The sequence below is a fragment of the Papaver somniferum genome, chromosome 2 (assembly GCF_003573695.1).
Source record: "Papaver somniferum cultivar HN1 chromosome 2, ASM357369v1, whole genome shotgun sequence".
NCBI lineage: Eukaryota > Viridiplantae > Streptophyta > Magnoliopsida > Ranunculales > Papaveraceae > Papaver > Papaver somniferum.
In genome coordinates, this window is record NC_039359.1 from 102844073 (window position 1) to 102860089 (window position 16017).

At 34.3% G+C, this 16017-nt stretch overlaps 1 long non-coding RNA gene across 10 annotated transcripts; it reads right to left on the reverse strand.

The window, feature by feature from the left end:
* Positions 1-10568: 10568 nt before the first annotated feature.
* LOC113348624 lies at positions 10569-14165 on the reverse strand. Of its 10 annotated transcripts, none has more exons than XR_003359741.1 (8): positions 13887-14165; positions 12971-13782; positions 12761-12872; positions 12595-12664; positions 12412-12493; positions 11910-11990; positions 11371-11445; positions 10571-10906 (listed from the first exon to the last, which is right to left on the reverse strand). It is a non-coding gene; the product is annotated as an uncharacterized LOC113348624 (long non-coding RNA). The 10 variants fall into 10 exon arrangements; XR_003359739.1 differs by lacking the exon at positions 12595-12664 and having other exon boundaries at positions 10576-10906; positions 13030-13113; positions 13397-13782; XR_003359742.1 differs by lacking the exon at positions 12595-12664 and adding an exon at positions 11167-11289 and having other exon boundaries at positions 10569-10906; positions 12761-13782.
* Positions 14166-16017: the final 1852 nt, after the last annotated feature.

The window sequence follows — 16017 nt, forward strand, 5'->3', positions numbered from 1 at the left end:
GAAGCCAGACCCAACTATTTTCTCTATAGTTGCGTGTTCTGATCTTACTTTGTTCTATCGTATTGAGTATTATCTTCTCTAAGATTTGCTCGAGATTTAATCTCTGATAGGTAAGATAAAAAGTAGGCACAAAAATCTTCGTCTCATCGTTTGTGATTCCAAAATATCTTGTTTCGCTTCCATACAATTAAGATTCTTGTGAGGTGATTGATATTACTAGGCTGTTCTTCAAGAATATAAGGCTGGTGTATCAATTGGTTCCTGTTCACTTTGATTTATCAAAAGACAGAACAAAAACTCGTAGGTATTTCTGTGGGAGACACGTTTATCTATTCGATAAACTTTTCTGTGTGAGACAGATTTGTTTATCAATTCTTCGACTTTCGGTCATATAAACTCTTAGTTGTGGGTGAGATCATCTAAGGGAATCAAGTTCGCAGAATCCGGCGTGGTTCAAGACGCGTAAAGAACGCGACTGTACCTTGATCAGTGTTAGATTGGTTAGGCTCAACTAAATTCCAGTCCGAAGTTAACTTGTAGTAGGCTAGAGTCTGTAGCGACTTAATAAAGTGTGGTGTACAAATCTGGACTAGGTCCCGGGGTTTTTCTGCATTTGCGGTTTCTTTGTTAACAAAATATCTGTTGTCTATGTTATTTCTTTTCCGCATTATATTTTTATATAATTGAAATATCACATGTTGTACGTTGTTCAATCAATTGGTGAATCCAACCTTTGGTTTTTGATTGAAATTGATTGATGCTTGGATATTGGTCTTTGGTACCATCCAAGTTATTTCTCATATTTATCCTTCTCATAGATTTCTATATGTTTGATTGCAAATTGATTTGATAAATTGAGATATAACTCTTGGATGTATTTTCTTTGATTGAGTCTGACTATCTAGTTGATTATATTGGAAATATATTGAAGTTGGTCCATACATATTTCCTAAACGAAATATTGGGTGTGGTTGTTAGATCCCCGCTTTTCAATTGGTATCAGAGCAGGCAAACACGTTTAAGACCTCATAAGTCTGTATTTATATCAATCTGACTCTATGGACAGTTGTGCTATCCCAATAAACGCACCACCAGATCCAGGAATTTCAGAATTCTCTTCCATGACTGATTTAATAAAATATGTATAAGAAATTCTATCTAATCCTCCACCAGGTTTAAAATTCCTTGAAGAGCTTTCAGGGCTTGAAAAGAAACTTTAAAGTTTATCTCTTGATGTTGAGTTTATCTCTAGAAAGAACTAGAATCTCTTGAAAAGCTAAATCAAGTTATGATGAATATTCATATTGAGGTTGATCTTGATTTACTACTCAGTAAATGCAATGCTATTTCTTTTGGTAATCCAATTAGTTGTAGCAAACTAAACGTATTACAAGAGGAGTTTAAATCTCAGTATTTTGACCGTATCACCTCAAAGTATGAATCTGTTCATTGGTCAATCCCTGATACACCTTCTCAAGATAATGATATTCCGTCTTTCATGAGAAAGTCAGGATGTCTCTTCTTATCAAAAAGTTTCCCTATGCAATACTGAACATTATCTACAAAGACTTTTTTTTTTTATAAGTTGTAAACGAAGAAATCAGGAACACAAATTGTCTTGTGCTCTTTTTATGTTCTTTGAAAAACTTGTAAAAACAGTTTCTTGGGTTTCTTTCAATACTGTAAGATGCAAGAGTTGTTGGAAACAAACTCTCACTTGGTGTCATGGTGTGAAAATTTTCTTTTAATGAATTGCTTGTTAAAGATTTGTTGATCTTTGCTCTAATCTTCTTTATAGCTTGTTTAATAACAGTTCATAAAACAAACGAGCCCTTGCCGCACACGTACGTTTCAATACCCTGAACTCGTAACCTTTACGTTTTTAAATCGCGTTCCAGAACGTGTTTATCCGGTTCATATACCACCATTTGACATATAAGAGAAGAAGGGCTCACCTCGTTCGTTTCATCTCTTCTTCCCTACAGTTCCAGTACGAAAGATAAAACCCAAGATTTCGAGAGCTCTCAATCACTATGATCGGCCGGTTCAAGAACCGAATTTTCACATGTTCATGAACCAGTTTGAGTTGAGTGATATTCATAAGGTTTTGGGGGAATCATATCCTGAAATGACATGTGAATTTTATGCTAATCTTCATGCACCCAACAAGACCAATTGCTGTTTTAAGACTATGGTCAAAGGAACAAAGTTTGAGGTTAACCTTAATGTTATTGCTGAGTTATTAAACTTTCCTCTGCATCATACATTTGTTGTTCCTCAACCAGGTCGAAGACCAAATAAGAATCAGTTTTCTGAACAACTTTTAAGAAAGAATGCATCATGGACAGAAAGCAAACTTCCTGTGGACAATATAAGATTTCTTTGAAGATTTTTGGTAAGATGGCTGTGGCTAACTTAATTCCCAATATTCTCGAAAAAAATCCCTGGAGCAGAACTCTGGATGAGTTGGTTTACCATATTGTTTCTGGTGAAGAGGTTGATTTCTGTGGATTAATTGTTCGTCAAATGATACATATGGTCTCACAGAAGAAAAAACCTGGTTTTCCATGCCTCATTAGCCAAATTTGTAGTCAATTTAATATTGCTCATCTTGGAACTTGTGTTGGTACTCCATCTCCCTTGAGCCAGACGGACATTAAGAAGGTGAAAAACCTGTCAATTCTGAAGTTGCTCTTCTTCTACAAATGAATGAGTTCTTGCGAGACAATTGACTTATGATGTGACGGTCCATCCAGACATAGATGAACCAATATCTAAGATTGCCGAGGATTATTATCCCAATCTGGATTAGTGTTCTTTTCTTCATTTTGTTATGTCAATTTCAGACCATTTCTTATGACTTTTCTGTTGAACTTCATGTGTTGAACTTATTAAAACTGTTTATTTTAATGGTTGTAATAACTTTAACGGTATTTTATCCTTGAATGATTTAATGTTTTAATTAAACTGCTAAATGTGTTAAATCCATAGGAATTTTAGCCGGATATATGTCAAAAGTTAAGTCTATTATGTCATTATGCAAATATTGATGGAAGATAGAATGAAATTTTGATAACAAAGATTAAGTCTATTGTGTCATTATGCAAATATTGATGAAAAATAGAATGTGAAAAGGCGAGGGTATCCAAATATACCTCAAGCTAAAACTTTTCCTACCTATAAGTCCGTTCTCCGAAAGTGATTGTCTATGGACTGAGTCGAGACAATACAACTAATCGGTTCACACTTCGTATGATAGTATATGGATACGAGATCGAGACAATACAACAACGAAGTATATTACTTGACAAAAAGGTTCGGACTTAACCAAACACAATAGGATTCACTTATCAAGTAAATAGGAATTAACGTTTGTGTGATTTACTTTAATTATAATAAAATTATTATAATGCGGAAATATAAAGTAAATGACACAACAATATTTTGTTAAGGAGGAAACCGCAAATGCAGAAAAACCCCGGGACCTTGTCCATAATTTAATACTCTCAGGATTAAGCCGCTACACAAAATTACACCTAACTTCGTATAGTAGAGACCAAGCAACTAAACCTGTAGTTCACCTAGTTCCGTCTGTATTCCCACGCCTCCAACTTATAAATAAGTCACGTACTTGGAACAATTCCTTTGGTTCGTATTCCAAACAGTAAAGGAACAACAAATCTGTTTGGTATCAACTCTCTTCAACCAAGTGATATGAGTCGGACAAAGGTTCTTCTGTTTATCTTAACATAAACTCCTTCGTCAGGTCCTTAGATATATCTTATGTTCAATTACCGAAGTAATCGTTTAAGATTAAGACAACAACACTATTAATCCAAAGAATTATGTTGATGCCGATCTACTCAATTAATCAATACAATCTATCACAAGGATAAACCGATTATTAATTGGATCCTCTTTTACTGAAACAAGTATTGTGCACACCAAAGATTATGAACCCACAAATCAGAAATCTTCAATATATTCTTCGTCTTCAAATCTTCTTAGATATTCAATAATAACCTGCACACAATCTCTTGAATCTCTTGTGATCAATCACGCACATAATGGAGTCTGTTAACAATGGATCATCACAAGATCGTCTTTAGAACTAACAACAGTCTAAAGATCCCTGTCAAAACTTTGAACTAGTTTGAGTGAATCTTATATCAGAAGAGAAGATTCTCAAGCATAAACAAACTAGGTGCAATCAAAGTTCAACCACCGTTCGTCAATCAAATCAATGAAAACAAAGGATAAACCGCAATTATCTAGTTTCCCACCAACGGTACACGCTAGAGCTTCTCAATCCCAAAGAAGACTTTAAACTGAGCGGCCTTAAGAGATTTCGCCTAATTAGGTTACTCTCCTCTCCGAATAGGCGGCTACACCAGTAACAACACAACAAAGAGGAAGCTTGTTGTTACGAAGGATTAGTTTGCTAGAAAGGCAAACTTCAAGTATTTATATACAAGGAAGTTTGGACACCAAGGAATTTACAAAATCGAAAATATTCTCAAGATATTCATTAAAGCATAAATTCGGCTTTCATAATTCCTGGAAATGCTCTGTCCAAAAATAATGATCGAAATCTCTCGGAAAATCTCTAATTAGTAAATGCACATTACTAATTATTATTTCCTTACAAAATGAAATTAATAACCTTAATTAAAAGATTCTTAACTTATTTATGTTTCGATCCTGGGATTCTCTTCCCTTATCTATTAAGGAATAACTTTGAACAATTAAAGAAATAAACATTCACAACACGTGTTCAAAGTATGTCGACATCCTTACTTTGTAAGTTCTCTTTCACACTTACAACCTTGAAACCGATTTTCCACACTTCCAAACAAGTTTAGAATTGGTTTATCTGACTTTCAAGAACTATGCGATTGATCAAATAACATTCAATCACAATCATGGGTTTAACGGTTCTACCAAAACAAGTTTCGGTTCTACCTCCATATGAGTACTGTGCATAGTCACACTAGATTTCCAAAATTTGGTTGACTAGGTACTATGATCGGTTCCCCACATATATATCGTATCTAACTTATATGTGTTGCACATGTCCATAGGATCGGTTCCCCTTTGCCTAAAAACGTGTTGCACATGTTCATAGGATCGGTTCCCCTTTCTGTTATAAACCTTGCTGCACCTCATATAAGGATCGGTTCCCCTTTGTGATGTACTGCATCTCTTACTAGGATCAGTTCCCCTTTCCCATATTTGGTCAGACATAAAATCACAAACCCGATCATACCATCTCAGGTGATTACTTAAGATCGGTTTCACTAATAAAAGTCATACCAATACATAAGTCAGGCCTTTGTAAATAGTTCTACCAAGAACACAAACAAGTTGTGAACGGTTATACTCAATCACACATATTGGTTGTTCATAATATATGCAATGAATAACAAAACCAATAACGCCTGGCAATTTCCTTTTCGGTTCACAAACAAGTTTATGAACTTACTTCCTTAGAACACATGTAAAACATTGTTCCCTAGGATGAAATCCTCACCTCATACCCATACATAATCACAATAGCATTCAAATAATTATGGCAATGTCTTATCTACAAACTTTAATGGTTAAGCAATAAACCTCGTATTGTATTCCCTACTATGTCTATCTAGAGTTCAAATATACTTCGCAGTTTTGTTTTCAATATGCACGACTTGAAAGATACATTAGGGAATGAAACAGTTCAAGTCAAATATCACTAACCTCAAGTGGAAGGATGATTGTTGTCATTGTAGCTTCTTGCTTCTTCACATCTTCAAGTCTTCGCAATACTTGTAATGTCTTATTATCCTAATACTTTCAAGCTAACCTATACGAAGTTGACTCTAGTACATAATCAAGAGATTGTTAACATGAGTTTTGATTCACTAAAATATGACAACCAAACTTGACATACCAACGCTTGGTGGGTTCAACCGAGCTATGCTCTAACAGAATGAATCTTTGAATATTCCGCAGTATTGATCTTTCCCTGATCTACTTCTATGTGAAAGTACTGTATCGCTCCGTAAATTCTCTTATGTTGAACATTTCCAATTGAATTAATCATGGGTTCTCTTGTGGTCAATTTAATTGAGTTTTCTGGATACAAATTCATGTTTCATGTAATTTGTTAATGTCAAAATAAATCCTTCTTTTCTTGTAAAAAGTAAAGTCGCTCTTGTTGTTCTTTCGGGAATAATATTTTATGGGGGGAAAGTTTTTATTTGAACTTGTGCTCAATTGCCAAATCTTTGTGGGGAGTGCGGATGTGGAATATTGTAGGATTTTTCTTGTATCTTTATAAACTCCTTGATGAATACACAAAGTTTCGACTATGTGAACTCATTGAAACAAAGTTGATATGTTCTCTTTCAGTCATGAAGTATCTCTATGAGAATTTCATTATGATCATGCTAGTTTTCGTACCTTTTCCAATTTATATTGACAAAAGGGGGGAGAATTATTGTGTATTCACACTACAAATACATATGGTTTACGGGTCATTATGTAAGGGGGAGTGATTTTCATTGTTAGATGAAGTATTGACTAAGGGGGAGTGATACATATCACGGTAGTATTACTGTCAAAGTTATGATACAGTTGGACTTCGATGTTGTATAATAATACTATGAAACTATATAACAATGATTGAGAATAATTTTTTTCTTATGGTTATGGCTACGGATCTTCAACAACTATGATGCTGAGTTGAACACGTTCAGAATCACTAGAGTACTTGGAAGTGACGAAGATTTCGAGTAATTGAAGAACCAAGGAAATCAAGCATTTGGATGAGAAGCTACAAAGTTTATTTATTTTGTAATCCATGTGTATTGATAGTTTTGTCACTAAAATTGACAAAGGGGGAGATTGTTAAAGCGCTGCTCGGTCGAACTCGCAAGCGTTTCTATCTCAAGCTTGTTTGTCAAGTTTAGTTGCCAATACTATAATTCTTTATTTCTAGTCTACTTATAGCTATGTCTCAGATTAGGATAGAATGTGTAGTTGAGCTTTGAAAATTCACAGAGTTCATCGATTGAAGAAGAAGAACTACTAAGGGGAGATTGTGGAACTTCATTAACAAAAGGTATGTGGAGACTTGAACTCATCTATCATTCAGAAGTCTATTTCTATTCTATCTTCTATTGAGACAAAAGTCGTATAGCTATATAGACTTTATATTTACATATTTGATATTTCGAGCTGAGTTTAACTCGCTTACATATTTATCAAAATATCTGTTGGTAAGCATTCGCTTTAACCAAGTTCATCTTTATTCTTGACGAAAGTCAAAAGATGATCATGTGAAAATCGCCCGGTAATATCTTACATGATTTGTGTGAGACAGTCATTTGATGTTGACTCGAAATGTTTCGTATTGATCTATTGATCACTTGAAAAATTTCTTTGAAGCTAATAGTTTATGTGAGACAGCTATTCCCGTCTTCCTAGAATGTTTCAATAATTAACATGGAGTTTAGAACAATTAACCATTGATTGGATATATCACAGTATGTGTACTTGTATGCTAACGGTTGCAAGTTATTCCAAGTCTGGGAAGTTAGTATACATACCCGTATGCGTACCGGCTTAAAATTTCAAGTCCGGGAATTCAACTGAGTTTGGTTGTGTACGATAGTATGCGGCACCCGTTCACATACTGGCGAACCCAGACCAAGTCCGGCTACTTAGGTATGCGTACCCGTTTGTATACTTGAGTTCGTTTAAGTTCTAAAATTGGTTTGTTAGTGAACAAATACATTTATATAATAAGGAATGCAATCTTTTGCAAACCGTTGCTATAATGTTCATGAATTGTTTCGAGTGAATCAAAATCGATTTTGCTTCAATTGTGTCTTGAAAAATTCTATGAGAATATACACAATTGAACAATTATAGAACTAGTTTCATTTGAGTCATTTGAACTAGTTGTGATTAAGATGAACAAGGTTGATATGAAAGTGTTCATATGGCTAACTTTGGTTAACTATTGTTGAGCCAACCATGTGTACACGTTTAGGTACGGTTACCCATATCTAAATGAAGTCACAATTCATTTGTGTATAACAAGATAAGTTCGATGTAACAGTTGGAAGAAATTAGCTTGACTCTAATAAGGTTTTCATCTAACAGTGAGTATTGAATACTTTGTTACCAAGGTAGCATTGATTGCAAACCTTGATCTGAAGATTATATAAGGGAGAACTCTAGCAACTGGGAAGTCTAATCCCCACACCTCCTGTGTGATACTAGTTGTGACTAGAGTCGATTCTCCTTTAACCTAGGTTTTTCCTAAAACCATTATATATAGGTTAACGACTTAAAGACTTCATTGGGATTCTGAAGCCAGACCCAACTATTTTCTCTGTAGTTGCGTGTTCTGATCTTACTTTATTCTATCGTATTGAGTACTATTATCTCTAAGATTTGCTCGAGATTTAATCTACGATAAGTAAGATAAAAATTAGTCACAAACATCTTCGTATCATCGTTGGTGATTCCACAATATCTTGTTTCGCTTCCATATGATTAAGATTATTGTGAGGTGATTGATATTACTAGGTTGTTCTTCGGGAATATAAGTCTGGTGTATCAATTGGTTCCTGTTCACCCTGATTTATCAAAAGATAGAACAAAAACTCGTAGTTATTTATGTGGGAGACAGATTTATCTATTCAATATACTTTTCTGTGTGAGAAAAATTTGTTTATCAAGTCTTCGACTTTGGGTCGTAGCAACTCTTAGTTGTGGGTGAGATCAGCTAAGGGAATCAAGTGCGCAAAATCTGGCGTGGTTCAAGAGGCGTAAGGAACCCGACTGTCCCTTAATCAGTGTGAGATTGGTTAGGGATCAATTACATTCCAGTCCAAAGTTAACTTGTAGCGGCTTAATACAGTGTGGTGTTCAAATGTGGACTAGGTCCCGGGGTTTTCTGCATTTTCGGTTTCCTCATTAACAAAATTTCTGGTTTTTGTGTTATTTCTTTTCCGCATTATATTTTTATATAATTGAAATAACACAGGTTGTGCATAGTTCAATCAATTGGTGAATCCAACCTTCGGTTGTTGATTGGAATTGATTGACGCTTGGATATTGGTCTTTGGTACCATCCAAGTTATTTCTCATATTAATCTCGCTCACAAATTTCTATTTGTTTAATTGAAGATTGTTTGAGAAATTGTGATATAGCTCTTGGATGTATTTTCCTTGATTGAGTCTGACTGTCTAGTTGATTCTCTTTGAAATATATTGGAGTTAGTCCATATAGATTGCCTAAAAGAAATATTAGGTGTGGTTGTTAGACCCCCGCTTTTTTCAGATGAGCATAAATCTCATACTTGTGCTAATTAATCACAAGGGTTGAATACTTACTCATAAAAATCTTGTTGAGTAAGATTTTTTAATAATCAGGTATACTTCTTTGTATAATGCTTTCTGTTTAGTTTAGCTATTTTCTTATCGTCCGTAGATAAACTATCGTCTACAGATAGCTTTGCCTAAAGTATTGTTTTGTTTAGAATAGAGTGTTCACTTCTTAAAATTGGAAAAGTATTTTTACTTTTTGTAAGCTACCTTTGTGCTCTAATTTTTCTTCTTCTGAGAACACAAAATTTATTGAGCCAAAAAATTGTGAAAGAAAATTTTCATGTAGCAAAATTTTTGTTGTATTCTTTTCACCATGTAAAGATGTACTTTACATTTGTTTTAAGTTTTTGTTTTAGGGACCATATTGGTTTTCGTACGGGTATCCGTATTGACTTGTCACGAACCAATTTTAGAAACCCTAAAATCCTTCCCTAAGAAACCATTTAATACCAATCATATTGAGTCACGTACGCGTACTCTAGGTTATTTTCTTCTTGTCAAGAATATCTTCACCTTCTTGCACTTGTGATTTTGCAAGAGGTTTTCTTAATAAAGGTATTGGTTTCGAGTCCAAAGGGAAGAAGAAAAGAACCCTAGTAGATGTTGATGATATCAAATGTCAAAATCCTAAGGATTATTCTAATGTCTCATGATACTATGCTTATACTCATCAAGATGTTGAGAATGATGAGATGGTTTCGGCCGAAGTGGTTCATGATTTTCTTAAATACTTTGAGGAATAAAAACTGCAGCTCATTGATATTATGAGGGGTCTCGATGTATTAAGAACTAAGTTGACAAAGGTTAACTCTGACCTTGTTCTCATGAAGACACATATTAAAGATCTTCTCAATGAGGATATCTTCTCTGAAGAAGCAGTAAATGTTGTCGATCACAATCTCAAAGGTCTCAAGACTCATGAGGGTTCCGGAAGAGCTCTTTGATTTCACATTACACCATTTTTAGTGATTAGCAAAGTTACATTTCAGTTGCAAAGCAGGATTGCAACAGTTTAATCTGTTACGATAAGCAGTTGCGAATTTTCGGTCGCAACAGTTTCAAACACTTGCGAAATTAGGAGGTCGCAACAGTTTGAAACAATTGTGAAATTAAGAGATCGCAACAGGGTGCTGCAATTGCGATTTTTTTTGCAACATCAAAAAAATAGTGATTTTGACCGGTCAAAACTAGGCTACAATTAGAGCTCCCTGTAACAAAATCAAGTTACCCCGTACATTTGGAAATCAAATTAATCTAACATTTTTTTTTTGAAATTGAATGAACATTATTAACACTTCATTTTACAGAGTTCAACAAACTACAATCTCTTCCAAATGTGAAAATAATTACATAACACTATAAAAATCAAGAAGTATACATTCTTATTGAGAAACTGCCAGAAGGAACAGAAGGACTGGACTGGTGAACATGGAACCATGGAACCATTGGTGAACCTGGACTGGCAGAAAGACTTGCAGATGCATTGACCAAGAGAGCCAGCCATCTACTAATCAAGCATACTTTCCTGTGAACACAAGGAAACAAAGGTTTTACTATCCAAGTAAAAGCTCTTACTAGTTTGCAGTTGCTATTTAGAAAGCTCAGCCTTAGATATCTGATGCAGTCCTCATGCATAATACTCATCCCTATCAACAAAATAATTTCAAAGTGCAAGTTACTACTTAATATGCTACTAGCTAGAAGCACAACAAAGAATGAATCATAATGAGAACAAAATTATAGAACTTTTTTGCAGCACAAATACTGATGTCATATGCATTTTACTTGGCTTTGGTAGATATCTAATCGCTGGACTTGCTTCCCTTACTGCTACTGTCCTTGTATTTGTTATTACTGTCCCTAGACTTACCAGCTAGGTCAGAATTTTTCACTGAAACACATTCCCACCTACCACATAAGACAAAGGAACATGAAGCTCTACGCATTAGTTTCCTCCAATCCACATAAGATGAGGTCATAATAACTTACCCTTTGGTTGAAGTGTCTCTCTTTGTTTGCAAGGTTGGGGAATCCAATTCCTTTTTCCCTTTTTTCTTTTGATGCCTGGTAAAGTACCAAACCACAAATTAACAACAATACTTAAAGCAGACAAAAACTGCACTAGTATTGTATCACGAGAAAGCCTCCAAATCAAAGTATGGGTATAACTTAAAATTATGTTTTGTCCTTTTCTGCTTGTTAATTCTGCTATTTTTTGCTTATTGTTAGATCCCATATTTTCTTGGTGACTTGTACATGTAGGCTACTATATAAGACCATTTTGTATTTCAAACCAACTAGCAAAAATGTCATATAAGCCTTTCATGAAAAGATATTTCCATAATCAAAATGATGAGAATCCAACTTCATATCAAAAAACTCAAGACCATCAATAGTCAACTAAGGATTTCCATAAAAATAACGGGAAAGTTTGATTTCAGAGACTCATTCTTCTTGTTAGAAATATAAAAATGAGTTATAACAACTATAAAATCAATATATAATCGTACTACCGAGTTAATACCTACTTTTGGTTCAAACTCTTCAATAGCTTCCCATTTTTCCTTCTTCAGTTCCAATTTTGATATCTCGCCATCTAAATACACAACCTGCATTTATCAAATAATAATGCATGAAGTTCAAACCAAAGTCCGATTATAAATACAAAGCAGAAGAGCTGCTCATCTACAGAACATTCACCTCGTGATTTTCTGATTACGATTATAAGACTCGATCGTGCCTTGATAAACATAAAATGTTAATTGTACACAATGTTTCAAAGTTGAATCACTTGGAAGGAAAATTAATATCTACTATACAAGGAAAACAAAGCTGTAATAATTTATTTTCTACTCGATTAAAGATCAGTAAACCAACACCCTAAAATATATCACCCTGAAAACAAAAGCGAACACTATACATAGCAATCAGAACTAAAGAATCCACAATAGGGGAATATGAACTCGAGAATCATCATGCAGATAACTATTAGAACTAATTCTGAAATTCATAACCATGATTTTTTCTTACTTCTTGTCATGGGGCCACCAAACCTTGACCTTTTGCCGAATCAATTCCCCGCCAGCATCATAGACTTTGGTGTTCTCTCAGTCTGACATAACAAGAGAAACAAATCAATAATTATAGATGGAATGTAAAGCATAATATGAAAATATCTAAGATTTATTAGAAAACAGCAGGGTACTTTAAAACCTTGCAAAAAGACTTGACTAAATAACTCCCTAAAAAAAACCTGTACTCCATACAAAAACATCCCAATATCCTGAGACATATCGTTATCCATAAGAACTCAATGTTAGTATCTTGCAACTATATTGACATTTTGAGATAGCTTTGAGAAACTCAATTGAGAAAATACCTTCGGTTTTATGATGATTATACTCATAAAGTACGACAATAGATTGAATAATACTGCAGTGAGTTTTTTGTAATCCTCCAATGAAGCGACGATCTGAATCAGGAACTTGATCCTGCCATAAGATTTACAGTGTAAAACGACTTTAAAAGAGATGGGCGGAGTAAGACAGACACTGAATCATGGAAGCTTTATTAGAATAAGCTAAACTACATGCACTTGTTGCGTGACAGACAAATCAAACATCCATAACCCAAGTTGTGATGTGGCACCTCCATCCATTAGCATCGACACTGAGATATTGTTGTTTTGAATCCATACAAAAGCAGCGCAGCGCAAAGTAGCAGAAAAATCCACTACAATCACAAGTATATGTTTATACAATCCCTTATAAAAAATATTCAAAAGAACACTTCTAATTCCTATAATGTGAGGAGCTTGAGCACAACTCCAACTAAGTAAGAAAACCAAAAACTGAATTACTGGAAAAAAAAAATATACATAAACACTACATATCTTCTTTTCTTTTCATTTATACAGTAGTACAAGTAGATTCCTAAGAGCTCTTGAAACTAGTGACAATGGGGATAACAATCACAGGGATAAGGATGAGAAGTAAGACCAAACCCATACACATACATTTTCTGTTTCTTCTCTGACAAACATTGGCCTGGTAAATCCCCAATGGACTCCTTTCAATATATTTAGCAGCCTCATGCCTATTTTTAATCTCCACAACAGTTTCAAGGACTTCTCCTTTTCCATGCTCTTGAACTGATTTCTGCAAAATGCTCTCCACTATTATTATATATGATCTTCTCAATCACTTCCTCCTCTGGGTACTCCTCCGTAACAGTGAAATACAATGATTAGAAGAGATCAAAGATTACAAAATCAAACTAAACACAAAGGGTTTGAGTTTTTCAGAACTTACTCTCGATTAGAAGTATCAACGATTTGACAAACAGTAAGAGCAATCAAAGAAATTTTTTCCAATACCAGATTGAGATTGAGCAATCACCTCTCTACCTCAGTACGATTGACAGTTAGAAATAAAAAATTAAACACAATTACAAATCCAAAAACCCAATATTGAAATCAGATATCAGATTTACAGGTAAGGATCTACCTGAATCTTCTTCTTGAATCTCAAATGTGTAGATAATCAGAGTAATTTTCTAGGGTTTAAGAAATTGGGAAAGAAATAAGGGATTATTACCGAAAAGGGTTTTCTAGGTTTATAAAGTTCTGATTTCTTAATCAGATGAGGGAACTTTTTTCTGGTAGAGAAGAGAACGAGAGAGGAGCAGAGGTTTCTAGGTTTACAAAGTTCTGATTTCTTATCAGATGAGAGAAAAAAAATTCTGGTGGAGAAAATGAGAGAGGGAGAGAGAAGAGAAAGGAGAGGTTGAGAAGAGAACGAGGTGTTCTCGATAATCTTATTGAGTGAGTCAGTTTTTAAGCTGACTCTGAATATCTGAATGGGCTGAAACCGTCATCTTGAAAGTGTAGGAAGCCACATACACGAGCCGCACGCGTACAACTCTATTTAGTTGCGAATTGTAACAAGTACAAACTGTTGCGAGTTTTGTAACTGAACTAAACTGTTGCAATAATTTCGCAACTGAATTTCGCAACAGGGGATAGCTATTGCAACTTCTAGTTACTAATCCTTGAATTTGGTGTAGTGTCAGTTCATGATAGGTTTTGTTGGTTTAGGAGTTTTTTTTTTTAGCTTGTTGGTTCTTAATATTTAGGAATCTTCTTATGAGAATTTATTCTTGTGTTTTAAGAAGGATAACTAGGGTTTGGAATAACATATATTGTGATTACACATAGCTATTTCCAACGATTTTCATCTTGCAATGTTTTTAGATTTATTTATTTAAATTCTAAGTTATTTGGAAGATGATTTTGCAGTATTAATCTTTGTTGGTTTTATATATTGCAAATAATGTTATGGGATATGTTTCTTTATGTCCGTGAACTATGATTGTCCCATATATGTCAAAGATTAAGTCTACGGTATCATTATGCAAATTTTGATGAAAAATAGAATGAACCTTTGAATATTCCGCAGTTTTGATCTTTCCCTGATCCACTTCTATGTGAAAGTACTGTATGGCTTCGTAAGTTTTCTTATTGAGCATTTCCGATTAAATTAATCATTAAGGTTTCTTTGTGGTTAATTTAATTGAGTTTACTGGATACAAATTCATGTTTCACGTGATTTGTTAATGTCCAAAGAAATCCTTCTTTTCTTGAATAGTGAGGTCGCTCTTGTTTTTTTTTCGGTAATGACATTTTATGGGGGAGAATTCTTAACTGAACTTGTGCTTAATTGCCAAATCTTTATGGGGAGTGCGGCTGTGGAATATTATATGAGTTATCTTGTATCTTTATAAACTCCTTGTTGAATACACTAAGTTTCGACTATGTGAAATCATCGAAACAAAGTTTATGTGTCTCTTTTAGTCATGAAGTATCTCTTTGAGAATTTCATTATGATCCCGCTAGTTTTCGTACCTTTTCCAATTTATATTGACAAAAAGGGGGAGAATTATTTTGTAGTTCACACTACATATACATATATGGTTTATGAATCATTATATAAGGGCGAGTGGTTTTTATTGTAAGATGAAGTATTGATTAAGGGGGAGTGGTACATATCACCATAGTATTATTGTCAAAGTTGTGATACAATTGAACTTTGATGATGCGTAATAATACTATGACAACAATAATTGAGAACAATTATTTTCTTATTGTTATGGCTATGGATCTTTAACAACTATGATGCTAAGTTGAACACTTCAGAATCACTGTAGTACTTGGAGTGACGAAGAATTCAAGGAATGTTGAAGAACCAAGAAAATCAAGCATTTGGATGAGAAGCTACAAAGTTTATTTATTTTGTAATACATATGTATTGATAGTTTTGTCACTAAAATTGACAAAGTGGGAAATTGTTAGAGCACTGTTCGGTCGAAATCGCAAGCGTTGCTATCTTAAGCTAGTTTATCAAGTTTAGTTGTCAAAACTATAAGTCTTGATTTCTAGTCTACTTATAGCTATGTCTCGGACTAGGATAGAATGTGTAGTTGAGCTTTAGACTTCACGGCGTTCATCGATTGAAAACGAATAACTATTAAGGGGAGCTTGTGGGACTTCATCAACAAAAGGTATGTGGAGACTTGAACTCATCTATCACTCAGAAGTCTATTCAATTCTATCTCCTATTGAGACAAAATTCGTATAGC